General features: G+C 47.3%; 1 protein-coding gene across 1 annotated transcript in view; it reads right to left on the reverse strand.

Annotated features, from left to right (window-relative positions):
* Spock1 (SPARC (osteonectin), cwcv and kazal like domains proteoglycan 1) overlaps positions 1–26,753 on the reverse strand; it is a 438,932-nt gene that overhangs the window by 283,560 nt on the left and 128,619 nt on the right. The window lies entirely within an intron of this gene.

Consider the following 26,753-nt stretch of genomic DNA (forward strand, 5'->3'; position numbering starts at 1 on the left):
ATAGATACTGGTTTTGAGAGGAGAGGATTTCTGCAGCCATCCATAAACCTGGCTCATTTAAACTGCTAGCTGTCGACTACCTGAAAGAAAAAGCTGTGCTTAAATAATAATAATAATAAAAAGTGTGGCTCTATTGTCTGGAATGGCAAGCGGAATTCCTATTTCCAGGCAGCAGGCCTGAAGGACCCCCTGACCATGGTGAGGGCTGGGTCTGTCTGCTCAGCCCCACCCCCACCCCCAGGAACCTGCCTCTAAGAGAGGCAGGAATGTCAACCTTCTTCCTGCCTTGGGTCTCTGGTGAATGGTGAAGCAGATAATAGTTTAGCTGCCCAACTGTATCTGAAACAGAAACACAGATTCCGGGGGTGTCGAGAAACTTGCCCCTTGGTGGAATGAGAATTGAAGGTCAACCCATCATTGCTCATTGTTTAATCGCTCTTCTTTAACAAGTAGGGTATCCGTGAGGAGAGCTAGGACTCCAAACCTAGAGCATGCGTAACAGAACACAACAAGGCTTACTCTACAATTCACCTGCTTGATAAAAAATCTTTTCTTAGCTTTTAAACATCCTGCCAAGGGCAGCAGAATCCTGTGATGGAGACTTGCTGACTAGTTCTCCTGCTTCTCTGTGTGGAGTAGAACTTCATTCATTGACAGGCTTGCCCAGTGACAGAGAATGTTTTGAATGTCATTCTTCCTCAGGCATACACAGCTCACACGTTAGCGCCCAAGATCTGCCAACTGATGCAGCTGTGGGCTAAATCCTAAAACAATCCATGTCCTCCCTCTCAGCAGAAATGTGCCCAATTTCTGCCTCAGAGAAAGGAGGGGGCACACACAGATGCGTCCCAAGGCCGTATATCATGAAGGTTATGAAGCCTGCGCGAGACTTCACAAAACCGCCAAGCTGAATTCTAATTTGTCTCTCCTGGGAGTAAAAGTTCACAGGAACAAGAAAAACTGTTTTGGAAAGGAAATATCTATCGAAACACCTGAGAGAACTCGGTGACAGAGATTCTTCGGCCCTTTAATTGACTCGGGAGTAACGTTCCACAACTACTTTCGAATGAAGCACCCATTAATTCCTTAGTCTTTCTAATACAAAGGAAATACTGATAAAGAGCTGACAGAGTGCAGCAGGGGATGCTGGGATAGACATTGTGAAAAACCATGAGGTCTGAGCAATAGCACTGAGAAGCTAGGGCAGGAGGCCCCTTATAGCATCACCCACAAAAATGCTGACTTAGCAAGATGGCAAGATGTAAAACCCCTTGAGGAGAACTCCAGGAGTCAGCTAAGAATCCACAGTACCTCAGACAACTCAACGTCACCACCAAGTTCATCCCAGTGGATAGCAGAGAAGACCCCTTCTGTCTCATCAGCCTCTCTCCCAGAGCCAGAGCAGCTTATGACCCAGAGGAAGTCTAACTTGTAGATCCCCCCTCAGGAGAGAAACCCAGTGACTGTCCCAGTTACTTCTTCTCATCGCCGAGAGAAAATATCTGATAGGAACAGCTTGAGGGAGGACAAAGGCCAACTGTGATTTCTCTCTAACATCCTGGGGCTAGCTGCTGTCCTGCCTGACTCGGGGCTCTGAGAAGGAACTAGCACATTGGATGTGGGGCTATCAGATAGATACTCTGGTTTGTTTCTGCTGCTGTGGTAAAAACACGAACCAGAAGCAACTCGGGGATAAAAGGGTTCGTGTGGCTTACAGGGTACCGTCCATCATGGGCAAGAACTGAAGCAGAAGCCATGGAGGAGTGCTTCTTATGAGCTTGCTCTCAATGGCTTGTTTGGCCTGCTTGAAATTCCACAGGGTGAAGCCAGCAAAGCTTGCTGAAGCTAGAAACATGCTCTGCGGATACGGCTCATCTGCTGGGGTGGAAGGCGAACATGACATCCACTCTCTCAGAGGTCCGCTGAGCGAAGGGTGCTACTGACAGCTCCAGCCAGAGAACAGGAGAGAATTCAGAGAGCAAGCTAACTCAGAGACTCATTCAACAGACCGCACTATTCTGGAAATCTCAGTACATATCTATAGAAAACACCCAGAAAATGTTTAAGTCACCCCGGAATAGTTAGCTGGGCACAGGAGAAGGTCTGATGGGGGTAGGGGTACAGCGACCAAGAGGCCACTGTTTTTCAAATGTGTGGGTGCAGAGGCCCACAAAGGAACCTAGAAACTAAACCTCAGGGACTGCTCTTGAAGAGAGAGAAGTACATGAATTTCCCGGAAACGAGTTTAAAGGACCGTTATGAAGATAATCAATATAGAAAAATGATGCAAATAAAACAAGAAAATTAATAATAACTGGGAAATTTTTAAAAAGACCAAGAGCTTCAGAGTTCTAGAAGACACTAGTGGATTTCACTAAAGCTGGTTCAACAGCAGAATCAGACAATAGAAATATCAAGCATGCCCAAAGACAGGCCATCTGAAATTCTACAGTCATAGGAGGGAAAAATAATTTAAAAGAATAAAGAAAATCTTTCTAAAGGATACCACTGTGTGTGTCTCTGTGTCTTATGAAAATTATAGATGAGAACAAATTCTAACGAATGGCCAAAACCATCCAAGGCATGAAAACAAGCAATAGTTAATCTCTAGCTTGAAGAAGTCCAACACATCTCAGCTAGCACAAACTCATGCAAATTTCACTTGTGACAATTACATTGTCATAATCAGAGAAGAATTTCTAAGCAAAAAAAAAAGGGGAGGGTGGGGAGACTTGTGTATATGTGAGGCCACTGGTGGCTGCTGTGTTTCTCAGACTTAGCCTGGTGGCCCGGAAGACAGGAGATTCGGAGAACTGAAATAAAACCAGCCAGAAATATATTGCAGAAATGAGAGTGAAGTAAACAAAAGTCAAGAATGAGGTCACTGCAAGAAAAGTCACAGGACATCCTTCAAGTCGAAAAGACACGGCACTGGACCATAGCACAAAGCACCTAAAGAACAGAGTGGAAAGCCGCACAGCCAGATCCAGAACTCTGCAACACTCCTCCAGAAAACAGCCCTTAATTCTGCCATGAGTGCAAAAGTGGAAGTGAAAAAAAAAAAACCTGCAAAATATTTTAATGGATACAAAACTAAGAGGATAGGATTTGTGGACTAATAATAAAAATGAAGGGGAAATCAAGAATAAAATTTGTGGTTGACTCAAGTTATTAGCCTAGAATGAATTATAGGAAATATAGACTGTTTCACATGAGCATCTATGGTAACGTCTCCTCCACTCTCCACCCACGCGTACGGTAACGACTTTCCTAACAGCAGTTATTTTAGAGGTAAAAGGATTAATTGTTCAAACAAAAGATAGAGTAGCTAAATGGATAAAGAAAAAGAACAAAAATAAGAGCCAACTAGACACTGAATTGACTTCATCCCCAATAATGCAAATTGTCCTCTAAGAGAATCTTTTTATTGAAAATAGATTCTCCTCTCATACAATACATCCTGACCACAGTTCCCCTCCCTCCCATTCTCCCAGCTTCTCTCTACCTCCCCTCTCCCCAGAACCACTCCCGCTCCAGAAAAGAACAGGCTTCCAAGAGTCAACCCCCAAACACACCAAAACAAGATACAGTGTCAAGCCCGAGCAAGGCAACCCAATAGGAGGAAAAGAGTCCCAAGAGCAGGCAAATGAGTCAGAGACGTCCTCACTGCCACTGTTAGGAGACCCACAGAAACAACAAGCTAACAGCCACAGGACATACTGGGAAGACCCAGTGCAGACCCGTGCAGGTCCCGTGCTTGCTGCTTCAGTCTCTGTGAGCCGTATGAGCCCTGCTTAGTTGATTCAGAGGCTCCTGTTTTCCTCATGTCCCCCATTCCCTCTGACCTACATTCTTTCTTTCCTCCCACTCTTCTGCAGGATTCCCTGATCTCCGAGAGGAGGGAACCCTGTGGAGAGCTCTGATGTAGATGCTCTCTATGCATAATGCCGGGCTGTGGGCTTAAGTACCTGCTCCCATCTGCTGCTGAAGGAAGCCTCTCTGATGACAACTGGATAGGGCACAGGGCTGTGAGTATAGCTGAATATCATTAGGAGTCATTTCAGATGGTGGCTGGGGTATGCGGTAGTTGTGTTTGGTTCTACCCTAGGTTTCTTGGCTAGCCAATCTCCAATCTTGTCTACCTATGCATTTATATGATTAAGGTCAGATTCACGACAGAAAGGGTCATGCACAGCAGAGAAAAGATTATATAACTTAAAAGTTGTCAATCAAAATGGAGATACCCATGATGTACCTTAGCCACCTGACTCTTCCTCCTCTTGAATCCCATAAACCAGTGTATTCAACCTTCCTAATGCTGTAATCATTTAGTACAGTTCCTCATGTTGTGGTTGCCCTCAACCTTAAAATTACTTCCATTGCTACTTCGTAACTGTAATTTTCTACTATTATGAATCATAATGTAAATAACTGTGTTTCCCAGTGGTCTTAGGCAACTCCTGTGAAAGGATCATTTGACACCCAAGGGGGTCATGGCCCACAGGTTGAGAACCACTGCCATACACAGTCAGCCCAAATCATAACCAGGGCCCTTGAGTGTGTTCTCACCCCTGTGACCTGTTGTCTCTCTTGGTAGTGTATTCCTTTCTGACCTGTACTATTATTTTGCTTTTACTTCACAGTCTGTGTGTGCCTTTCTCTCAATACTTGGAACAAGAGGCCCGAAGCCTGGAAACACCTGGCCCAGATCCCAGCCGTCATTAAAAGCATACCTGGCCTTTCAGCTTCCTTATGAAGATGACAAATAATGAAAAAGCCTGTGGCAACATTGTAGCCTTCAATGGGACCATGTGGTCTGAGAGAAAATGGCCCTCAGAGGGAGTGGCACTACTGAGATGTGCGGCCTTGTTGGAGGAAGTGTGACACTGTGGAGGGGCGTTGAGGTCTCCCATAAGCTCAAGGCACAGCGAGTGAGACAGCTCACTTCCTGTTGCCTGTAAGACGTAGGACTCTCAGCTCCTTCCCCAGCACCATGTCTGCTTCACACCACCATGTCCCACCATGATGATAATGGACTGAACCTCTACACTGTAAACCACCCAATTAAATAATTTTTTTCTATATAAGAGTTGTCGTGGTCATGGTGTCTCTTCACAGAAATGGAAACCCTAACTAAGAGAGGGATGAAGTGTGGAGCTGGAAGCAAGGAGCACAGGCATCCTGATGGGTACCTAAGGTGTTGGGACAAAAAGTCCTACGTGTAGCTAGCCACATCCTAGGTACAAACGACATCAACAAGAATGCCAGGCCATCCTCAGCCAAATTCCAGGGGCATCCTGGCAGCATCAGCCCAGGACTCATAAGGACAAGTTTTCGCCCTTATCTATGGATCACTGCCAACCAGAGATGGCACCATCTGGTACAGGAAGAAGCCTGCTATGTTGAAAAGGAAGTGGAGCACCTCACTGGTTGCTTCTGAGCTTCTAAAGCAGTAGATGTCACTGACTTTTGAAACAAAACAAAACAAAACAAAACAAAAAACCCAGCAATATGGAAAAAGTAAAACTTGATTTAAAGCAAAGAGATAGGGCAAGTCAGCTGTCCTGAAGACACCTCCAGTGCACAGCTAGAAGAAAACCTCACTTAGCACAGCATTAGAAACAATACTTTAGAGTGAGCTTAACTAAGGGAGGAAGGATGTGTGCACTGATGTTGCTTAAAAAAAAAAGCAACACATAAATAAATTGGGAGATACGAGTCAGTCATAGACAAAAAGACTTAAAACTGTTAAGATGTCTACCCCACCCCCCAAAATACAGAAATCCAGGGCAAACTCTAAAATCAGCACTAAAACCCCAGTGTTATCTTTTACAGAAATAAGAAAACAAACTCTAACATTTAAACAGAAACACCTGGATGGCAAAATCATCTCAAGAAAGGACAAGCCTGGAGACATCTTGTTTTCTGACTTCAAGACACACTGCAAAGGAACAGTACACCAACAGTGTGGCAGGGCTGTAGAACAGGCATGTGCTGATGGAGCCAATCACAGTCTCTTTAACCAGCAGTGACGGAAAAGTGAACTCATGGGCAACAGGGTAAAATTCACCTTTATCATGTGAATCCTGCAAAAATCAAGCTCAAAAATTTCCTGGAAGAAACCATGGAAGCAAACAACACAGACTGTTGGGCACAGAAGACACTATTGAAGACAGACAACTGGGTCTCCATCAAACTCCTTCAACTTCCCAGCCACAGAAGAAGCAAGTCAACATGGCAAAAGCACAGGACATCCTCCAAGTGTGGGAAGATGTGTCTGTGAGCCATCGTTGGACCAGGGCTACTCTGTGAAACATAACAGAAATATATCTCTGATGCAATAATAGGAAAACAAACAACCTACATGGAAAACATACAAAGGACCTCAACAGTCTGTGAAGAAGCCGCGCTAACAACACACAGGGACATGAAAGCAGTTCGGTATCTCTAATCACCAACAGAAGACAATCAAAAAGTAGGACATAGCCTCCCACTGGCTAGGATGGTCAGTCCCAAACAATATTGCTTGCAAGGATGTAGAGAACAGAACAGAAGTGCATTGTGGGTGAGAATACAAACAAGAACAGCCACTAAGGAAAGCAGTATACAGGGTCCTCAGAACCGTCAACTCAAACTCTCATGTCATCAAGCACTCCCCGAAAATTCCCTCCACCAAGAATTTGTGCAAAATAATGGAGATCGCGATCCCAGTGGGGATTTGTTCCATGCAGGAATAGGGGTAGAATGGGAGTTGCTATCCATCGGGTTGGGTAAATAAGATGAAAAGCCCAAGTACCAGTCATGTGAAAATGCACATAGCTTGCTGTACCACTCATTCACCAGCCCAACGCTGACAACTGCTGCACCTCCTGCACACACAGGAAGTCTCCGAAGAATGTGAGCACAGCCGGTTTCACAGCCACATCTCCCCTTCCCAAACTTAGCCCCCAAAGGGACAGAAGGCAGAGTGCCAGCAGCATTGAGCTGTGTGAGCAAATCTGGTGACTTGACTCCCAAACAAGATGAGAGTGTGCACATCGGTCCAGTGTCAGGCTTGGACATGCACGTGTAAACAGTGTATCTGTAACTACCGACAACAAGCTGATATAAATTGTTATTAGGGGAAGAAAAATAGAGAGATGGCGGGGGCAGAGTGCAGGGCCTGGGGGAGTTTGTCAAAAATAATTTAATATTTGATTGATACAAGATTTTAAAAGAAAAATGTGTTGAGTTAATAACAGCATTTGAAATAATGGGGGTGAAATTTGTTGGTTAAATAGAAACCTACTTACTCACTATGGAACTATCTTTTTTTCAAGATAGGGATACAGGCTTTCTCTGTGTAGCCCTGGTTGTCCTAGAACTTACTCTGTAGACCAGGCTGGCCTCGAACTCTCAGAGATTCACCTGCGTCTGCCTCCCAAGTGCTGGGACCAATCCCTCCCTTCCCTGGCATGCCTTCAAACTAGAAAGATGTCACCTTTCTGTGATGAGGACATGGGTTTGCCCATCTGCTTTCAGTCCTTTGGGCAGCGAGGCCAGGGTGGAACGCCTCATCAGCACCTGGTCAGGGAAGCCAGCTCTGCACACAGACATTCCTCTGTCAGAACACTCATGGTCATGGTCAGTAATGTCCTCCTATGTGTTCCCAAGAGCACATAGTTTGGTTGTCCACCAAACCGGAAGATCTCCAAGCAGCCTGTAATGCAGTATCCAACCATTATTCCACACCCCTTCCATATAAGATGGCGCTCTGCTGTGGGTATAGCGGGGTATAGGAAAAGTCCCTTCCCTTCTACAAGACACATTCATGGTGGACATGGGCACACGGACCCACCTATGTTTAGCTATGCCCGAGAGTACCAGAGTTGTGCAGAAAACAAAGCCGGATCAACAGCCCACAGAGTGATAGCTGTTGATATTGCATGCAGAACGCTTAGCTATGGCCTCTGAGAAAATTACTTTAGAGAAAAAGGTAGAAAATAATGAGAACACTGGGAGTATGCAGCTCCATGGTAAAGAGCTTTCCTGCCTAGTGTAGGAGATCGCATGGGCACACGGGAGGTAAAGCAGAGGCGGGAGAAAGCACACCTACCAAGGTCCCAGAGCCTCTCGGTTTACACGATTCTCAACAAGGTTCTACTGAAAGGGGCTGTGCCGAGTCACACTGAACCAACCGCAGCTGGAATGCCCGCTTCTCAACCCATTCCCTTCCACCTCGACTATCCATGCTGCCTTCATTTTCTGTTTAAAAAAAAAAATCACCGTTCGGTGGTGGTAACTCCTCTTCGTGGAAATGAGGACTGCAAGAGAGGAAATGGAAGGCAGGCATTTCCCATAGACATGCACCATGTCACACACATACACACACACACACACACACACACGCGCGCGCGCACACACACACACTCACGCCCCATCTGACAGATGTTTCAGTTCATCTTCATCAACATACTGAGGGAAGCATTAGCAAGAAAAGAAAATCCATGAAGCCAAGAGACAGTAAGAAATGAGAGCAGGAGCCCTCAGCTCTTGAGACAGGCTTGTAGTTGACCTCAGAGAAGCCTGAATTGAGAGTCAAAACTCTTTCACATGCCAGGCTATATCCTCATCCTGGGCTGTGGATGAACCGTGGGGATGATCACATGTCCGAGGACCCTAGCCTGAGCAGAGATGTGGCCCTGGGTAAAGTCTGGCATCGGCATTTGACTTCCTTCCACTGGGTCTTTTAACAGCAGAAGCCCATATCCCCCGATGTGCCAGGAATTTGTCTGAAGCTGAGGTAAGTTACTGTCGGGAAGATGTGGATATGAATAATTAAGCCCCTATTAAACATGCACACATCTTGTAATAAATCTCAAATTAGAATGTGCCAAGATCTTGTTAAACCTGCCAACACATATTCTTAAATAAGGTGGGAATACAATTTGAGGCTTATCAGGAGATTCAACCTTTCATGAAAGATGCCATTTCTCTGCTCAGAATTTTAATCCGGAGATTACCTGACTTCGCTCGGCTATCCTCCCTTTGTGTTTATACCCATTGTAAAAAATCTACCATGTAATTTCTCTTGGGATGTCCTTAAAGGGGTGTATTTCAATCCATGTTGCATTAAACCTCATTATCTCTGATGAAATGGTGTCCAAAAGAGCCTTGCTCTGAATACACTTCACTTAAATCCTAAAAAATAGTAATTCCCATTCATCATGGACTTAAATGGACTTTTTTATGCCCAAGTGTTGTTGTCTAGCACAGGGGAGGGACAAGCGCTGTGGCTGAGCCGACTCCAGGAACAACACCAATTTTCCAGCCTAGCTCCACACTGAGGCAGAGCGGTCTCACAGGGCCCCGGTGCTGCTGGCTCTGCACCAGGTACAGTCAGTAATGATTAATACTGTTTTCTGTATCCCAATCATGGGACTGACATTATCAATAACACAGAAGTTCATCATGATGCTTTAATTTGGTGGTAGGAAACAAGACGTACTTTCACAATCTTACAAACAACTCTCAAGATCAAAAGGAGAATAAATAGCTAGTTAGCATAAAGTACCGGAGAGTCACATATTGGTGACGATGGTAGGAGCCAGCACAGTTATATCCCTCTCAGTCAGGGAAAGGGGGACACCAGTGGCTAAAGCATTTGCTCTTAACCCCCAGAAAAGAAACTGAAAACATTCTCAGCCTATCACAATTATTTAAATCATATCTCGTGGTTTCTCATCCCAATAAGCTGTTACATTCTTTAAATATAAATCTTAGATTCTATACACAAGCTATATAGCCTTATATAGACTAGTAAAGTCTAGTCAGGCTTTGATTTCTTCCTCTGTTAGGTGTACAATAATAGACAGGCTCCAGCCCTGATGTAAAGAAAATGAACTCACATGGCAGACAAGTCCTACAGACACGGTGAGTACTTGCGGGCATTAGTGCAAGCACAGAGCAGGGAAAGGCACCTCCAGCTGCCTTTTCTATAGTGGGTTTTCATCATGTGCAAAAGCCTGTGCACTCTCGAGCCACAGAACCAACAGGGGGAAATCTCATCAAGAATAAAAAGAACATAACTGTATTGTTCTCATGGACACTTACAGTCACACATTGGAACTAACCATCCATTATCCACAGCAGCCGTGACCCCATTTAAGGAGCATCAGCCCGTCACAGCCTCTGCTGCTCCCAACACCCAGCTGATTGCTGAATTGCCCTTTGCTGGTAAGTGGGAGCAAATTCTGAGACATGATTGTACTCGCTGGGGGTTTCCACTGGTCTAGTCTGTCTACCTACCTACCTACCATCTATCTGCCTATCATTTATCTATCTAGTTTATCTATCTACCTGCCTCTCACTAGTTTTGTTTCTCTGGGAAAAAAGCTGATGAATATAGATGCCAGTCACCACAGAAATCCAACCGACACACCCCAACCTTGCATGCAAATGCTAAGCAATCCTGCAGTTTTGAAGAGGATGGGCGAGGTGTGCCGTCTTCGGCCAGCCTTAAGGTCTGGCAGAGCCTGAACAAGCGCTGAAGGGAAACCTACCGCTCTAGAGTTCATCTCTATTTGCCACACTGCGTCAGCTCCATCCCTCACCATGTCCAGTCTCCCCCGGCTCTCACACTGGACTCAGTGGCGATTCCTCATTGCTGGCTAGAGCTTCCCCGGCCTCTACGGCATGCTGCACGGGCAGCCGAGCTGGGACCTCGCCGCTACTCTCCCAGGCCTTTCACTGGGCACTGCTTCTGAAAATTAGCTCTTTCATCGTGATGAGTTGCCCAGAGCACAGGAGCTAAGAGATGACCTGTGGGCCCAATTCGTATTATTTATGTCCCTGCCATGTACCCACCTTCTCTCTCTGCTCAGCACCCCTGGCTAACTCAAGCCCAGATGCTGTGGAGGAAGTCATTCGGTGGAGGGCAACTCAAGGGGAGGGCTCTGACCCTGGAATTTTTCTGCTCTTCCTTCTCCTTACAACAGCTTCAGCCACAGTGTAAACAGGCACTGATCTCCAGTCAGGTTAGCAGAAGCCAGTTCAGCTCGCTCCTTAAATCGATCAACACTTGTTTTAAAGCCATATCTCTCTCCGATCTTAAGACATGACAATGTTCTAAGTTTGCTATCTTCCAGACAATAAAAATCACAAGTGAATGCACATGGTGGGCTCAGGTTTGTAACCTGTCTTCAGTCCCAATAGTAAGCACACACACACACACACACACACACACACACACACACACCCCACCCCTGTGCAACCCTTCAATAAGGACACGGTGAGGAGCTATGGGACAGCAGAGGCAGTGGATGGATGAGGCCACGCTCACAATCGCCCACGATTCCTCCAGAGCCCTCAAAGCCTTTCAGTTTAGTTTGTCAAGGAAAGCCATGTGACTCTCCCCATCCCTACATTCACCTGGTAATTAAGGCTTTTATCTGAAGAGTCACGTGCCAAGTGTCACTTAACTATGGTGATTTTCATCGTTCCGTTTCTTGATCCAGCTCCATGACACATACTATACCATGTAATCCACCTGACATCACAAGGTAGGGAGATGTTCATATTGCCTATTTTACAAATGAGAGCCAGAGTTGGGCAGTGGTGGCACATGCCTTTAATCCCAGCACTTGAAAGGCAGAGACAGGTGGATCTCTGTGAGTTCAAGGCCATCCTGGTCTATAAGAGCTAGTTCCAGGGCAGGCTCTAAAACTACAGAAAAAACTCTGTCATGAAAAAACAAAACAACCAACCAACCAAACAAACAAACAAAACAAAACAAAAGAGAGCCAGAAAGATCCAAGGATGTGCCCAAAGTCTTACAATCATCAAATGGCAGTGGACTGGGACTGGAAGGCCCCGGTGTCCCATGGCAAAGCTCTGCTCAGTCCCAGCATCTGCTGTGGCTCCCAGTGCTTTCCAGGAGGCCTGCTTTTCACTTGGTTATTAAAAAAAAAAAAAAAAAAAAAAAAAAAAAAAAAAAAAAAAAAAAAAAAAAAAAAAAAAAAAAAAAAAAAAAAAAAAAAAACACTCAGACTACTCTAGCTGAGTCCAAAAGCCTGAGTAAAAGGGACATTGGGGTGACTGCTGACCCCAAGGTCAGTTCTTCCACATCTCTTCAGGTGGAGGGCCTGCCTGGTGTAGCCAGTGTAGCCAGCAAGCCCTAGCTCATTTCCTAGGCATAAAACACCACAACCAGACGCTGCCAGGGCCTCACTTGACACAGGCTTGTTCCAATAACCCTGCCTCTGTCACATCCCAGACAGGCGCTCATCCTGCCTCCTGCCCCTCCCTTTTCATCTGTGTATGGATTAGCATTCTCTGTAACCCGGATTATGTCACTCTTCTAGGTTAAAGTCACACGCCCCTCCATCTCCCTACCGCTGCCTCGCCAGTTCCACACATTCTTCCCAGCACCCCAAGCCTCAGCCCTTCCCTGTCTGTGATGGGTCATGTCTAGTCCATGCCCTACATCAGTATCAGAACTGGCAGCTCCTCTATCTGGGCTCACTGCTCATCTCTGCTTGTCCCTGGCCACGCAGAACGTGACACAATGTCAAGCAAGAGATGAAGACAGCAGCATTCATTCCACACCCCAAAGTGTAAACATTGCCCCAGCACAGAAGGTCCCCCTGGGCTTCTGCTGAGACCAAAATGAGATCCAAATCAGACCATGCTACATGCAGGAACCACGTTACAGAACTCAGGTGGCAGAGCACCCAAGGGAGTCAGGAGGGCTGCCGAGGAGGAGGGAGTTCAGTTGCACAGGTCTGCAGGTGGCAGTCGCTAGTGCACCTGACGATGCAAACGCCCTGATGGAGAGCATGTGACTGAGGGAGGCTGTACTGTTAGCACACGGTCTGGGCACTCTGATGCCTGTGAAACCCACCAAAGGGGTTGAGTGCGCACAGTGATGCCTGAGGACCAGCACCCGGGAGAGCATGGAGTCATGAGAGAAGGCACACATTTGAACTTTAATGCTAATGTTAAGGCTAACAGCACATTTGAATGCCAGATTTAAGAACTAGGTGCAGATATTTGACAATGCCATAACGTAACATGGACAAACCAGGTTTTTGCAGAAAAGCAAGCTCTTGGCACCAGATTACAGCCCCTGTGCCTTTGTTTCCAGAGACTGGGGTGTCTGACTTACCGCATGCCTCCCTGCCAACTACCCGTGCCTGAGCACTTGAGCACTGATGGATCTCTCACTTGGCCCATGAATAAGATATTTCTCCCTTGTGCCTGGAACCCCTCTGTGTTCTTTGTTTCGGCATCCCCAGGCCTGGAGTTCTCAGGCAGGCCAGAGCAGATGCTTCTGAAGGTACTTGGCAGTAATGTATGCAACACATCAGATACTCCAGCCCCTAGAAACACAGAGGCAGCCACTCAAATCTGGTCAGAGCCGAGAAGCATCTCTTCTGAAAACAACAGGCACACATGTAGCGCATCCTCAAATACACAAGCTCTTCTGTGAACACTGTATGTGAGGAGATGGATCCAAAGGGCCTCTGCTCCTCCATGGCAAAGAAAGAAAGAAAAAACTCAACAGCGGCAAGATGTAATAGCATAGTGTCCAAAGCACCGTTATTAAATCAAGCATATTAAATAGAGGAATTTAAACGATGCTTCACTGGGGACCAGTGTGTCCCCTCCCTGGGGTCTCTGCCAGAAGTCATACCTCCTCCCTCTGTTCATGTGACACTTAACCATGTCAGCATTCACCGTCTTCCCCAGAACGGATTCTAGGAGACAAGCTTGCCTCAAAACAGTGCAGACCCAGAACGTGGACTCACAACAAGAGAGTGGAGAGGCATCCAAGTGAGATTCTTTTCTGCTGAGATAAAGAGAAGACTTTCTAAAAAGTGTTCTTTGAAATGTCTGAGCAGTGTTCCCGCCAACAGGCACAGCATCCTCCCCTCCTGTCCCCAGGCAGCCAAGCTGGAAACGCTGCAGTAAGGTTTGTTTGAGGGTGGTTTGTGGAGGGGGGCAGGGTCCTCTAGGCATTGAGTACAGATTTGAATGGTCTGAGGAAAGTTTATTAGCCAAGTATAAAAGAGAGCAAGGGAATGTCATGGAATCAGGCCCCATGCTTCTTGCCCTGTTCTTTTACAGATCAGACAATGTTTTTCCTGGTCCTCTGGTTTCAGAGATAACCTTCATAAGAAAAATCAATCAATAGAAGATAGTCTTTGCTTCTGAATGAAGCAGTAGCCCAGACACTGAGAGGTGTTCCCTGCAGAGGTCAAGGAGATGCCCACACAAGATGCCTCAATTTCCTGCTGGCCATGGTGACATTTGCAATCTCTGCCCTCTGGACGCTCAGATCTGATCACATCCTGCCCATAGACACCTACATGGCCCTGCCTCTTCGTGGAGAGAAAGCTGCACACGGCAGCTAGATGCGACGCCCAGGGCCTTGCAGGAGTGCATCTCCTGTAACATTTGAACCAGCCACTGCCGGGAAGCCAGCATGTCAGTGTTGTCCCCCAGGGGACCCCCATGATGGCTGGGGCTGATATATGCATACAATCTAGTGGGCCATATTTAGAGAGGCCCAATACAGCACAGCAGCTGCCTGCGAGGAGAAATGGGGACTTGGATTTCTCGGGATTGATGGAAATGTTCCCCAATTAGAATGTGTGATGGTTGTACAACCTGGAAATTTGACTGAATCCTACCGAATTGCACATTTTAAGCAGACTAATGCTGTAATATTAAATTAGGCCTCCATAAAACTGTAAAAGAAATGCATTCATTGAGTAGCTAATGATATGGGGGAAGCAAGTTATGAAACAACACAGCACATAAGGCGCCACATCATTTGCTCCTAACTGTTTCAGGTCTGCACTCAGGCGCTTGCAGCCCCAGGAGAAACAGAAGAATTAAGCACACCAAAAGGCCCGCGATGTCTTTGCTAACGACGGGACTCCCTGTCCGTATTTCTTCCTCACCTCCCTGTTAAGTCCAAACTCTGCACGGATATGGACCGCTTTCATGACCAAGAACTGAGAGCAACTGGCCAAGGGCACTGCAGAGGAAAGGATACAGACAGCAGGACAGGAAAACCCAACGGTGCTTCGGGAGGAGGCGCTCCCAGCCACTGCCACGAGCAGGTACTCAGCACCCTGGCTGTTCCTGCAATTTAGGGTGTAGAAGTGGGTGAAGGCTTCTCTCCAGTGAGCACCCCCTCTGCTCGGTGATTAACTGTGCTCCCAGATGGGGGTTGGGCCTGGAATAGGGAGAGAAATGATGAGCCCCACATTGCACCTGTAAACCAGTTCCTGAAACAGGTAGCCTAAGCCTATGCGTTTGATTCTGTACCAACAAGACTCAGAAGAACCTCTTTGTTAAGAGAGGCATATGTATGTGTACAAATGCTTTCCACTCGTGGGGAAAAACAGTTATTTTCTGGAAATACACAGAATTGCATATGAGAGGATGTATTACCCAGCCAACGATGGGATTAATACGGCACCCTGTCCTTTAGGCAGCACAGTGGCCAAGGATTCTCAAAGACAATAACTACTGTACTAGCGTGAAGTTTTCTCTGCCTCTGTTAAGCCTGAGAACAAAGGTCAACTCACTGAGGTCAATCCTACACTTTGCCAGTGTAAAGTATCCTAAACTGGGGCAAAGGTATATCCCTTGCTGATTCCCAGCAGGAAATCTTGAGCCTGGCAGGATAGCTCTGCATAGCGGAGTGATTGGTCCTACAGCCTGGCTGACGTCATGAAACCCCCGTCCCTCCAGCCCACAGCTGCTGGGGTTGTGAGCACACCATTAGTCTACTTACTCTCTCCTACAGTGACCAGAACTAGACTGGAAATAGACCTGCTCTCCTCTGGTCATTTAAAACGTGGATCTATGAGTCCCGAGCCACACCATAGTCAGCTCCCACCAATGCACCTATAAAGGCACAGTGAGGAGAGGTCAGGCTAAGCAGAGAACACAGGAAAGAGACTATGGGGGTGTCTTGGCCCCCAGCATGTCTCTGAGTCTGAGCAACAGTTCCTGTGAGGACACTTCTTAGGATACACAAACCGCCACTTTAGTCTTCCGATTCTCCATCCTTTTAGCGTGAGTGACTTTTTTGTAATTCATATCTAGAGTATCCTTGGGTAAGGAACCTATAAAAATCTCCTTCTGAATATAGGAAATTCTTCCCCGGGCTCTCTGCCTGGAGACCTTAACAAAAGGATGCCCAGGATAATGAAAGCTGCTCCTCCCAGGCTGAGAGGCCAAGAGGCTGTGCGTACAATAGACCTGAGAAACAGCACTCAGGCAAGGGCCCAGTGAAGCCTCCAGGGTCAGGGGAACATTCCCTAAGGACAAGGGATGATACCTGCCTCTGTACCCACAGTGCCCCATGCACCTACAACAGCATTAAATACACAGAGCCAGGACTCACTGAAGGCTTGGTCTATACTCACTGAGAATCAGCGTTTTACAAAAAATGAGTCCCAAGCACAGGCTTGTTGTTAGATATACAATAGCAGAGGTCAGAAAGAGGAGTGACTTGCCCAAGGAACAGAAAGCAGCCCCGTTTGATGGACAGCTGAGCCTGTTCGCACAACTGTAGGGTGGGACTCCAGGAAAGCAAGCCTTGACTGGGTCAATGAGTCAGTCCTGTCTGCTGCTCCAGCCATCGCCTACCTGATCGGTCTGTATCCAGGAACACACAGCCACTGCAGTTTTGTAGGGCTGTAAACTCATCTGCATCTCCCTAGTGACCCAGACTTTGCATCACACTTACTATACCATGTACCATGAAATGCTAAGTCTCCTTTGCCCCTGGCATTTGATTGCACGGTAGCCTCCACTTCTGTGCATTCTAAACATAAGTATCCACGCAACACTGGTTCCAGCCAACAGTCAACTAAAGCCAAAATTGAATAGCAATCCGTGGTATGACCAGAGTCTCCCACTCTAAAAACTAAACACACGCACACACACACACACACACACACACACACACAATTCAGTGTGTAACAGCATTATGTTCAGATGTCCCTATATGAATAAGCGTCACTGTTTTCTTCTTGTCTGTCAAGAACTATTAATAAATACCCACTGGATAGGGGTAGTGATTTGGTAGTAGGAGTATCAGCCATGAGACCAGACTTCTTAACAATGTAGTCTCACCACTAAGAACGCGATCCCCTCCAGAGTGTTGCTCCACCTTTAAGCTGGACTAGTGCCGGCCTCTGTTGGTGGTACTCAGAGGCAAGCCTGAGGACATACATCAAAGTGTCGAGCAGTAAATACCACGTGGCAGGAACTGAAGTGATGGCTGTAGCCATACGACTGCTTTTACTAAGTATACGCTGTCAGGCAGTGTAAGCACAAGGCCAGGGCACAAACACCTATCTGCTTCAGAAATACAGAGATGAACATGCATAAGGGATCTCCATCAACCGACACTAAAACCAGGTCTGAGAAAGCCAACATGGCCGGCAGCGTCCACTTCTCGTTCTGTGAGTTTCTTTAGGAAACCCTTTCTCTACTGCATTTAGTCCTAGTTTTGTGCTAGATGCCACCCAGCTCCAGGGTGGAGTGTTGATTCACACCTATGCCAACCAAAGAATCATATGTTCCTGGATACCGAGATTACATAATCCAATTAAAGCCAAGGAAAATTTTTAAATGTTTTCATAACTAAAAGGCATCGCCTACTAAATGTAATATAGAGGCTGTTTCAGTGAAGCCGCTGTGGGTGAGACACCTCTGAGAACAACATGCCCCAAATAGGCCCAAACTGAGGTTAAAAAGCAGGGCTTAGAATCTGGTTCTGATGGTATCTGAGGCCCTTTACTGAGTTAACATTGAAGCTGAAGCATCCTATTGAATTCCCAGTTGCATTTTAAAATCTCCTGGTGTGGGAGGTGCTTCTGTCTATGTGCTGCTTTTATTGGTTAATAAAGAAGTTGCTTTCAGCCAATGGCTTAACAGAGCAAAGCCAGGCTGAAAGTGATATAGAGAGAGAGTAGGCAGAGTCAGGCAGAAGCCATGGAGCCGCTAGAGGAGAAAGACATGAGCCACCAGCTGGAAACTTTGCCAATTGGCCACGACCTCATGGTGTGCACAGATTAATGGAGATGGGTTAATTTAAGATACAAGAGTTAGCCAGAAATACACTTAAGCTATTTGCCAAACAGTATTGCAAATAATATGGTTCTGAGTGATTATTTCAGGTATGAGCTGCTAGGAACAAATAAGCAGCCTCCGCTAACAATCTCCTGTCCCTGACTTTCTTTTAAGAAAATTACTTGCTCTCCTAGCCCTAGAATGTTCTCATCTGGTCTCTGGATTGAGATGTTTGGGACTGGTTGGAAGGGGGTAGTATGAGCGTGCTTATATTGAGCTCTGAATGAGCCATAATTCTGATTTGAAGCCACAGCCCTATTTCATACTGGTGTGTGGAGCAGATGCCCTGAAGAAGAGGCTTGCCTGACAGATGGCCAACCTGAACCCCTGGGACTTGTGCTCCTAATATGAAGATGCCACTCTCCAAGCCTGAGAGCACCGGCCTGCCCTGAGAGACCTGTCCAGGTGTGATGCGCAGTGCGCCCCCGCATGTGACAGCTCCCGACTTCCTATTTGTCTCATCCGTCCAGGTGGGCTGGACCATGACATTTACAAGGGGCATTCACTGGAGCACAGTGTGGAGCTGCTCATAAATTCTACTTTATTGACCACTTCATAGCAAAAAGAAAATACTTGGTTAAAATACACACAGACGGTAGACAGCTAAGGGACTTTGGGTCTCAAGAGACTGTCCCTGAAGAGATCTTGATCTTGGATTTTAACAAGAAAGGTGAACTCTCTTTCCCTCCTCCTCTGCCGAGGCTCAGGTCAGCATTACCTGATATTTGCCATCTGCACAGTCCCCTGGCCTCTGTCCACAGCTTGTCCAAGCAAGTCTTCACCATGAGACAGTGTAGGGTAGTAGTCTGTGTCATAATCTTCCCATCTGGCACAACCAGGCTAGCTCTCTGACCTCACCTCTTCCTGAGACCACATCCCAACACAAATCATTTTACCTCTGTGAGCTAAACCCTACACCCTTGAGATCCGGTCAGGAATTATAATCCAAATAAAGCAGCTGGGTAGACAGCAGACATCACTGCCATCTCACAGGTAAGGAGACGGAAGTGCTGAAGTACAAAGTGGCTTTGTGATGCTCCCGATTCCTGGGCTGAATGGTCATGGAGACCCAGCTCTCATGAGGACCCTCGCCTTCCCTCACTCACGCCTGGTCATCAGACACTCCATAATTCTGCCAGTTAGCATTCAACACCACACCCATGAGCTCTTAACTGGCTCTGCTCACGCTTCCGGCACTACCCAGGCTACAGTCTCCTTCAGGGGGAACAATGTCAAGCTATGTTCTATACATATGCAAGGCAGGTCTCAGAAACAAGACGCACATTCTACCTCGTAATGCGTGTGCATGCTCACAGTGCCTGGCAGACACGCATGGATGCAGCTGTGTTCAGGGTCTTTAGTCAATAAGACCCATTTCCAGGACCTTTACTCATCCTGAGGATGAGGAACTGCAGCAGGGGAAAAGGTGTACCCCAAACTAAGGGCATCAAGGTGCTGCTGGCGGGGGGGATGGCTCAGGCATCAGGACAGTGGATCATGTCTCACGTTTGCAGGGGATGCTGAGTGAAGAAGGAGGAAAATGAAATGTTTCAACTCTTTAGCTTTTAAGATTGTACCTACTAACAAAGAGAGCGTGTGCTAAGGATTACAGACAACTATCACAAACAGAACTCACCTGCTCTTACCCTCTGTGCCATTCATTTTCACTGAGCTCCTAGGTGCCAGACAGGGTGATAGACAGGAAACTGTATCCTGAAGCTGCCAGACCACACAGCCTGGGCCCTCCTGGTGAGAGTGGAGACTCAACCAGGACCCACAGGACCCACAGAAAGTTTGCAAAAACTCCCTGTTCTCCATGACAAGAGAACAGCCAATCCCAGGAGAAAAACCATCCCACAGGCCAACAATTCCACAGACGTGCCACAGAAAGAAAACAAAATGCTCATCAGACAGACTAGTGGGGGAGCGGGTGGCTTTAAAACCAGTGGCCCAGAGTGCTCACTAAAGCATTCTCTGACTCTTTGCCTTGCGAGCCATCCGAAGTGACTGGCTCACGGATGAGGCACACAGGGCTGCCCCTGCAATAATGCACATCGCCTAGCAGATTTAACCATAGGGCATTGTGAGGGGCAAGGCTCCACTTTGCAAAAATGCTTCGGTTTGAAGTAATATCCGAAGTAAGCCGACGACAGGCATAGCAGACCAGTGTTCCCTCATCTCTGCTAACCTAGGAGCGCTCTCCACCCTGCCTGATAATGGACAGCTTTATAACAAGCGTTTCTTTGCATGGGAAAAATCAAATGAAGAAATCTAAGCGGCATTTTCTACCTCCATCGCTACAATATATGCCTTGCCTGGTGCTTCTTTCAGCTCACCCTGTGGAACTGATCACCATGAATAATTCAAAATACAAATAAAACATGTATTTTCTATCCCAGCCGATCTCTAGCCAGTCCAATGAAGGAAGTAGTTAGTGTAACCCCGAGGGGTATTTTCTGACCTCCTTCTTATGCACTCGGGACCAATCAGATACATTTCCAATAGAATATTGGCAGATGGAAGCACTGGTCTTGAACAGTGAGAGGCGGTAGCCTTCTGGAAGGGAATGGGGTCTTCACAGAGACCTTATAGTGAGGAAATGTGGTTAGAGTTCCAGGATCCTATAGGAAAGCAGGGTGGGATGGAAAATGCTGGTAATGCACAGAAAACGACCTGTGGCTGAGGAAAGAGGCAGCCAAGGGACCGGGCACTTTGTAGAACTGGACTGCTTCATCAACTCTGGTCTCCATGTTCTGAGCCTTTGCTTCTGCTGACATTTTGTTCCTACCCCTCCCTCTCAGGAATTTACATATAGGTAGATATCATGCTTACGCTTCTCTGACAGTGTATACTTAGTAAAAGCAGTCGTATGGCTACAGCCATCACTTCAGTTCCTGCCACATGGTATTTACTGTTCGACACTTTGATGTATGTCCTCAGGCTTGCCTCTGAGTACCACCAACAGAGGCCAGCACTAGTCCAGCTTAAAGGTGGAGCAACACTCTTGGGGGGGGGGGGGACGCGTTCTTAGTGGTGAGACTACATTGTTAAGAAGTCTGGTCTTATGGCTAATAGTTAAATGGGTGGGAAGATAGATAGATAGATAGATAGATAGATAGATAGATAGATAGATAGATAGATAGATAGATCTCTCCATGCAAAATTGGATTTCAGGAAATGAGCTGAGCTCGTTGACTAATACTAGCTACACCTGCAAAGGGCTGGTGGGTGACTTTAAGCAGGTCTCCTACCAATGCAAAGAATCGCCCAATGCCTGCCCAGCCCTGTGGATCTCCCAGAAAGTTTCAGAGGCACTGGTCACTGATGGGTGAGGACTGTCTATACCCTGACTATTATTGTCCATGATGACACAGCTGTGGGGTTTTAGAAGACAAGGTGGGCGAGAAGGAAAAACGAGTTGCTCAAAAACTCTAAAACATTTCCTCCGTCTTCTGCTCTGCACTTTCTTGCCCACGTCTCACCCAGAGCAGAAGTAGAAAATTCACCAACGGTTGCTGTAAACTCCCACATTATACAGGAAGCGCGGAAAACAGGACTTTGTTGGGGCCAGCCTCAGTCCCCCCGCTTTACAAAGCAAGAGTGATCCCCTGGGGGCTGGAGAGGTAGCTCAACAGTCAGGAGCACAGTCCGCCTTTGCAGAAGATCCAAGTTCAGTTCCCAGCACCCAAGTCAAGCGGTCCATACCTCCTGTGAGTCCAGTTGCAAGGAGATCCAGCCCTTCTCGCCTCTACAGGCACGCGCACTCACATCACACACCCACACACGGACACAAGCACATACACTTAATAAAAAATAAACCTTAAAAAACAATTCCACGCTATAATATTTATTTGCCCTCAGTCGGGTTCTCCAGCTCCTGGGTCTCCCAGCAAGAACGCTTGCCCCAGCCTAAGATTAGAAGGCAGGCATCGAAAGACAGTGCTAGGGCACTGCTGAGGGGTCAAACTAGTTAACTGCCTTAGTGGAAGTTAAACATGAGAGCAGGATGCTCCTTGTCTTCCCAGGACACATTCCAAGGCCCCTGGGAAATAGCAGAAACCATGGACTGTCTAGACTGTTTCTTTTCTCTGTACCTACATTACATGTAATAAAGTTTCATTTCCAGGTTAGTACAGCAAGAGATTATCAGTGTAATTAACAGTAAAGCAGATAATTATGACAATGTAGTGCACACACACACACACACACACACACACACATCTTCCCTTCCCTCAGGCCATGGCACAGCAAATGTTTGTAATTTCCTCAAACCAAATTCATTGGTTTACAGTTCTAAAAGCTGCCACCAGACAGCAGTGTTGCTGACTTGGGTCACAAAAGCTTTCTAGAAAGTTCTCAGGCGAAGTCTGGAAGAAACACATGTGCTTCCCATTCCCACAAAAACAAATGAAATGAATGCAGGGTTTGTTTGGGTACAAACCAGAATAAACACAGGCACAAACAGGATTTAACAGCAATGCAAATGCCAGACACGGGATTGCCCACTCAAAAAAGGCCCCTCCACCTCCTTGAATTCATACTGGATACTCGAGCGCCAAGCGCCTTAATACTTAAGAACGGAAGTCACACAGTCCCAGAGCCTCAGTTCAACAAAAGAAGTGACCATCTAGGGACATAGCTGTGTCCACTCCCAGCTGCCTCCATGCAGCTGAGGTAGAAGGTGCATCTGCCTTTGTGTGTGGTCCCCGATGCCTTTGTACCCATGGCTCACACAGAGAGGAACATGGCTTGATTGCACAGCCTGGTATGCCCAATTGGTTTTATCTCAAGGATCACCTGGGGCTTGCCAAAAACACAGGCCCTGTGTCTAGAGAGATGGCTAGCAGTTAAGAGCCCTGATGGCTCTTCCAGGGGACCAGGGTTTGATTCCCAGTACCTATGTGGGAGTTCACAACTGTCTGTGACTCCAGTCCCAAGGGATCTGATACCCTCTTCTGGCTTCTGCAGACACTACATGTATGTGTTGCACAGACATACATACAGGTAAAACACCTATATACATAAGATAAAAAATAAATTCTCCAAATAAAACTTAAATGCGGCGCAGAGTCTGGAAAGTCCCTACAATAATCCACCTAAGACGGGAACGCTTCTACCATACTCGCTAGCCTTTAACTCTGGTCTCTCTAACTCGGGCCTCTCCCGAAATGTAGACCCTGAAAGAATCAATGTGGCCTCATTCCAGACCAGTCCAAATCTGGGGCAGGGGAGCTGAACCCAGAAATAGTAAAGGAATCCCTGGTTAAGGTTGCTACGCATGACAACTGAGAAGCGCTCTGTGAGCAGATTCCATACAGCGCCACCGCCTCCCAGATGGCGTCTGACCTCTGACAAGATGGCCACAGACTCTTCTGGGATAGACACAACCTCACCAGCACTGATGTCACAGATGCCCCTGGAGTGAGCCTCACTAACCAGCTTCTATCTGCACCGTCTGGCTCTTGGAGTCTATATGACATAGACTTTGAGGTAGCAGAGTGGGGGTTCGAACTCTCCTCTGTGCCCCACACATCCCAGGTTTTCCTTGCTGCAGGATACCTCTTCCGGCAACTTCAAGGGAGCTCAACCTCCCCCCTCCCTAAGCGCTCTCTCCTAGACCAGAGTGGAATGGTTGGGAAGAGTGAGCTCCGGAGGTGGGAAGTGGGCTACTCTGGGTTTTCCCAGCCCAGGGAGCCAGTGACACAGTCAGAGCCCCAGTGCCATCAGAAGTGGGTTCACACGTCCCATTATAACCTTCCTGGCTATTGAGTGGCACGCCTCCAGGAGAGTGTACATTTGACTCGTCTGCATGACTCCTGCCCTGCTTCCAGCTCCAAGTCTCCAGCCAAGGGCAGGAAGCAAGTGTGGAAAGAGTCAAGGATGCAGATAATCAGCCTGGGATTAACACTGAGCTGGGGATGGGGATGCACAGCCTTTTCTGAAGCCACACACTTTTGTGGCGGCTGCAAGGAGTACACGCGAGATGCCAGGTATGAAAAGTCTGCCTGGACTGCAAAGCACAGCGCAGAGATTATCACTCAATGAGGATCAAACGGGGAAACATGGCTCTTCCAGCACATTCTCCCAGGCTCACCTTTCCAGTCAGAGAGTCAACGTCTCCTGTAAAGGAGGGTTCCAGCGAGCACGGTGTGCCCGACTGTTGGTTTGACTCCGTACACAGCCCCAGATCTGTCCTTAAGAAGGCGGTCAGGTACAGAGGTGAACTGAGAAACATCCAAGCCCCCCAGACTAGGGTTGCAGGTTCAGTCTCGGTTGCAAGACTCCTCCGGGCATCCGCCAAAGGACCTTCTAGTGGGCCTTTCCATCCATTCACCCTCCCTTCCTCTACTCCCACATCCTTTGGGTTTTCCTGTAGAGCAGGTCGCAAATACACCTGTGGACCTTCCTGGTGTCACTACCTTTACCCAGATCTGTCACCGAAGCCACACTGCCCTCCGCTATTGTCTATAGTCCAGTTATATTCTCAAGCCAAATCTAGTTTGAAGTCCTCAACAGCTCCAGTGACCTTCTAGGGAAAGCCCAAACTTCCTGCGTGAGAACTGGAAACCTCACTCAGACTCCCATGTCACTGCCCAGCGTGACAAGTCACCATCTAAAGCTCCTCCAACAGGCTCAGCCTGAGTTTGAGCACACATCCTTGCCTGGAACCTAATACCTCATGGGACCGCCCGGTCTCTGCCTTCTTCCTCCTGTTTGAGTATACTTTTGGTCCCAGCTGAAATAGTCCCACCTTTGCCAGGCCTTCTCTGAGCCCTTCCCATCCTTGTGTGTATGTGAGCTGCTCCTGTCCCTCCAGGTGCCACACTTGAGCATTAAGTTTCCTCCTGCCTGGGGCTGGGAGCCGCCTGATGAGCCTGATAAACTCCAGGTGGTTCAGGAGCTCTGCAGAGGGGACTATACTGCCGCATCTCTAACCAGCTCTTGGGTTGAGCTGAAGCCGCGGGCTCTGGACCACATCCCACAGACACAGAGCAGAGCTTAGTGAGTCAAGTCTGTGCTTGTGCTGGTCTGTAGGTACCTCTAAAGCCAAGTCTACACCTAGAAGGTAGCAGTCCGGTATAGAATGAATAAATGAGAAATGGAGCAAGGATAAAGAGACACGCTAGGGAACTGGAGGTTCAGATAGGTCTCATCAGGACCATAGTGTGTAATAACAACATCCATAGAACCAACTTTGTCTCTTAAAGCTCAAGCCTTCCTGACACACACAAGTACTCGTTTATAAAACTGGGTGTTTGCCTAAATCAAGTCAGTAAAGCAAGTGCAAGACCAAAGCAGAACTCCGTGCCCTCTACCAAAGCTAAACAAATTGTCACCTGTGGCAGGGGGCTAGTGCCAGCACCAACTGTGCATTTTTAATGTGATCCATTTGTACGGGCTTTTCCTGAGTACGGCAGACTTTGATGTCCTTGTGCCCTGCTTAGGGTTTCTACCAACAACTAGAATTCCTTTGCCTACCCTATTTTTTTTTTAAAAATTATTGCCTGCCTAAATTATTTTTTTAAAACATTATGAATAGGCCAAGCATAGGAAATGTGTTAAAGTTGTTTCAATACAAGACAAAATTTCAACAATTACATTGTTCCTCTGTTGCCAAGGGTAATCCAAGTGCAAAGGATGGAGTACTGGGACGTGCTCAAATCTCCATCAAGAGAAAACAGCCCAACAGCCCTTTGGAAGCCTGACTCTTAATTCTGCAGACCAGTGATCAGTGAATGGGGAAGATGGAGGCAAGCATTTGCAACAACTTCAATAACCTGCTTCAGATCAATACAACTCTGAAGCAGCCCTCCTCGCCCTCAGCCTCGCAAAGGCTTCCACCAAACCTGCAAGACGCTTCACAAAGCCTACATTGTACCCCTCCACACACTGGTGCGGCTCACTCACAATGAGAAGAAACCAGTGAAAAGAGAACTTGCAGGTAACGCTCCGGAATCAGAATCAATAGTTCTCAGAAGAATAGAAACGCAGGCAAGCTGCGGAGTCCTTATTTACATACATGTGACTCTCAATGTATGCCTGGCCCATGGCTGAAAGGAGAAATCAATAGTTCCCCTGGGGAAGCCTCGAGTGCAGAGGGACGGGGTGGGTACAAAAGATGTCTGGGTCTGCATCTCATTTTAATTCCAGCTCCGCACATCCTCAAACAAATACCTGTAGTGGCCAAAAGGCCCCCAGTGCCTGGGAAGCTCTATCAAATGGTCACTGCTCTGCATGCCTAACGTCGAGCCTGCCCCGTTCTCGGAGCCTAGAATCCAGGCTTTGGGTTTAGCCATGGGAGCAATCACAGAGCAATAGGCTGGGGGCAGGAGTGTGGAGAGGGAAGTCTGCCACATAGACGGTAGAGGGAAACATATTCACTCCTGGGGTCTGCTTATGAAAGTAGCCATAAAGCAGGTGGCTTAGACGATAGGAATGTATCGTCTCTAAGTTCTTGATGCTGGCCAGCGATGGTGGCACACGCCTTTAATCCCAACACTCAGGAGGCAGAGGCAGGCGGATCTCTGTGAGTTCGAGACCAGCCTGGTCTACAGAGCTAGTTCCAGGACAGGCTCCAAAGCCACAGAGAAACCCTATCTTGAAAAACCAAAAAA

Source organism: Alexandromys fortis, unplaced genomic scaffold, assembly GCF_014885135.2.
Source record: "Alexandromys fortis isolate MF-2015 unplaced genomic scaffold, M_Fortis_MF-2015_v1.1 scaffold_1, whole genome shotgun sequence".
NCBI lineage: Eukaryota > Metazoa > Chordata > Mammalia > Rodentia > Cricetidae > Alexandromys > Alexandromys fortis.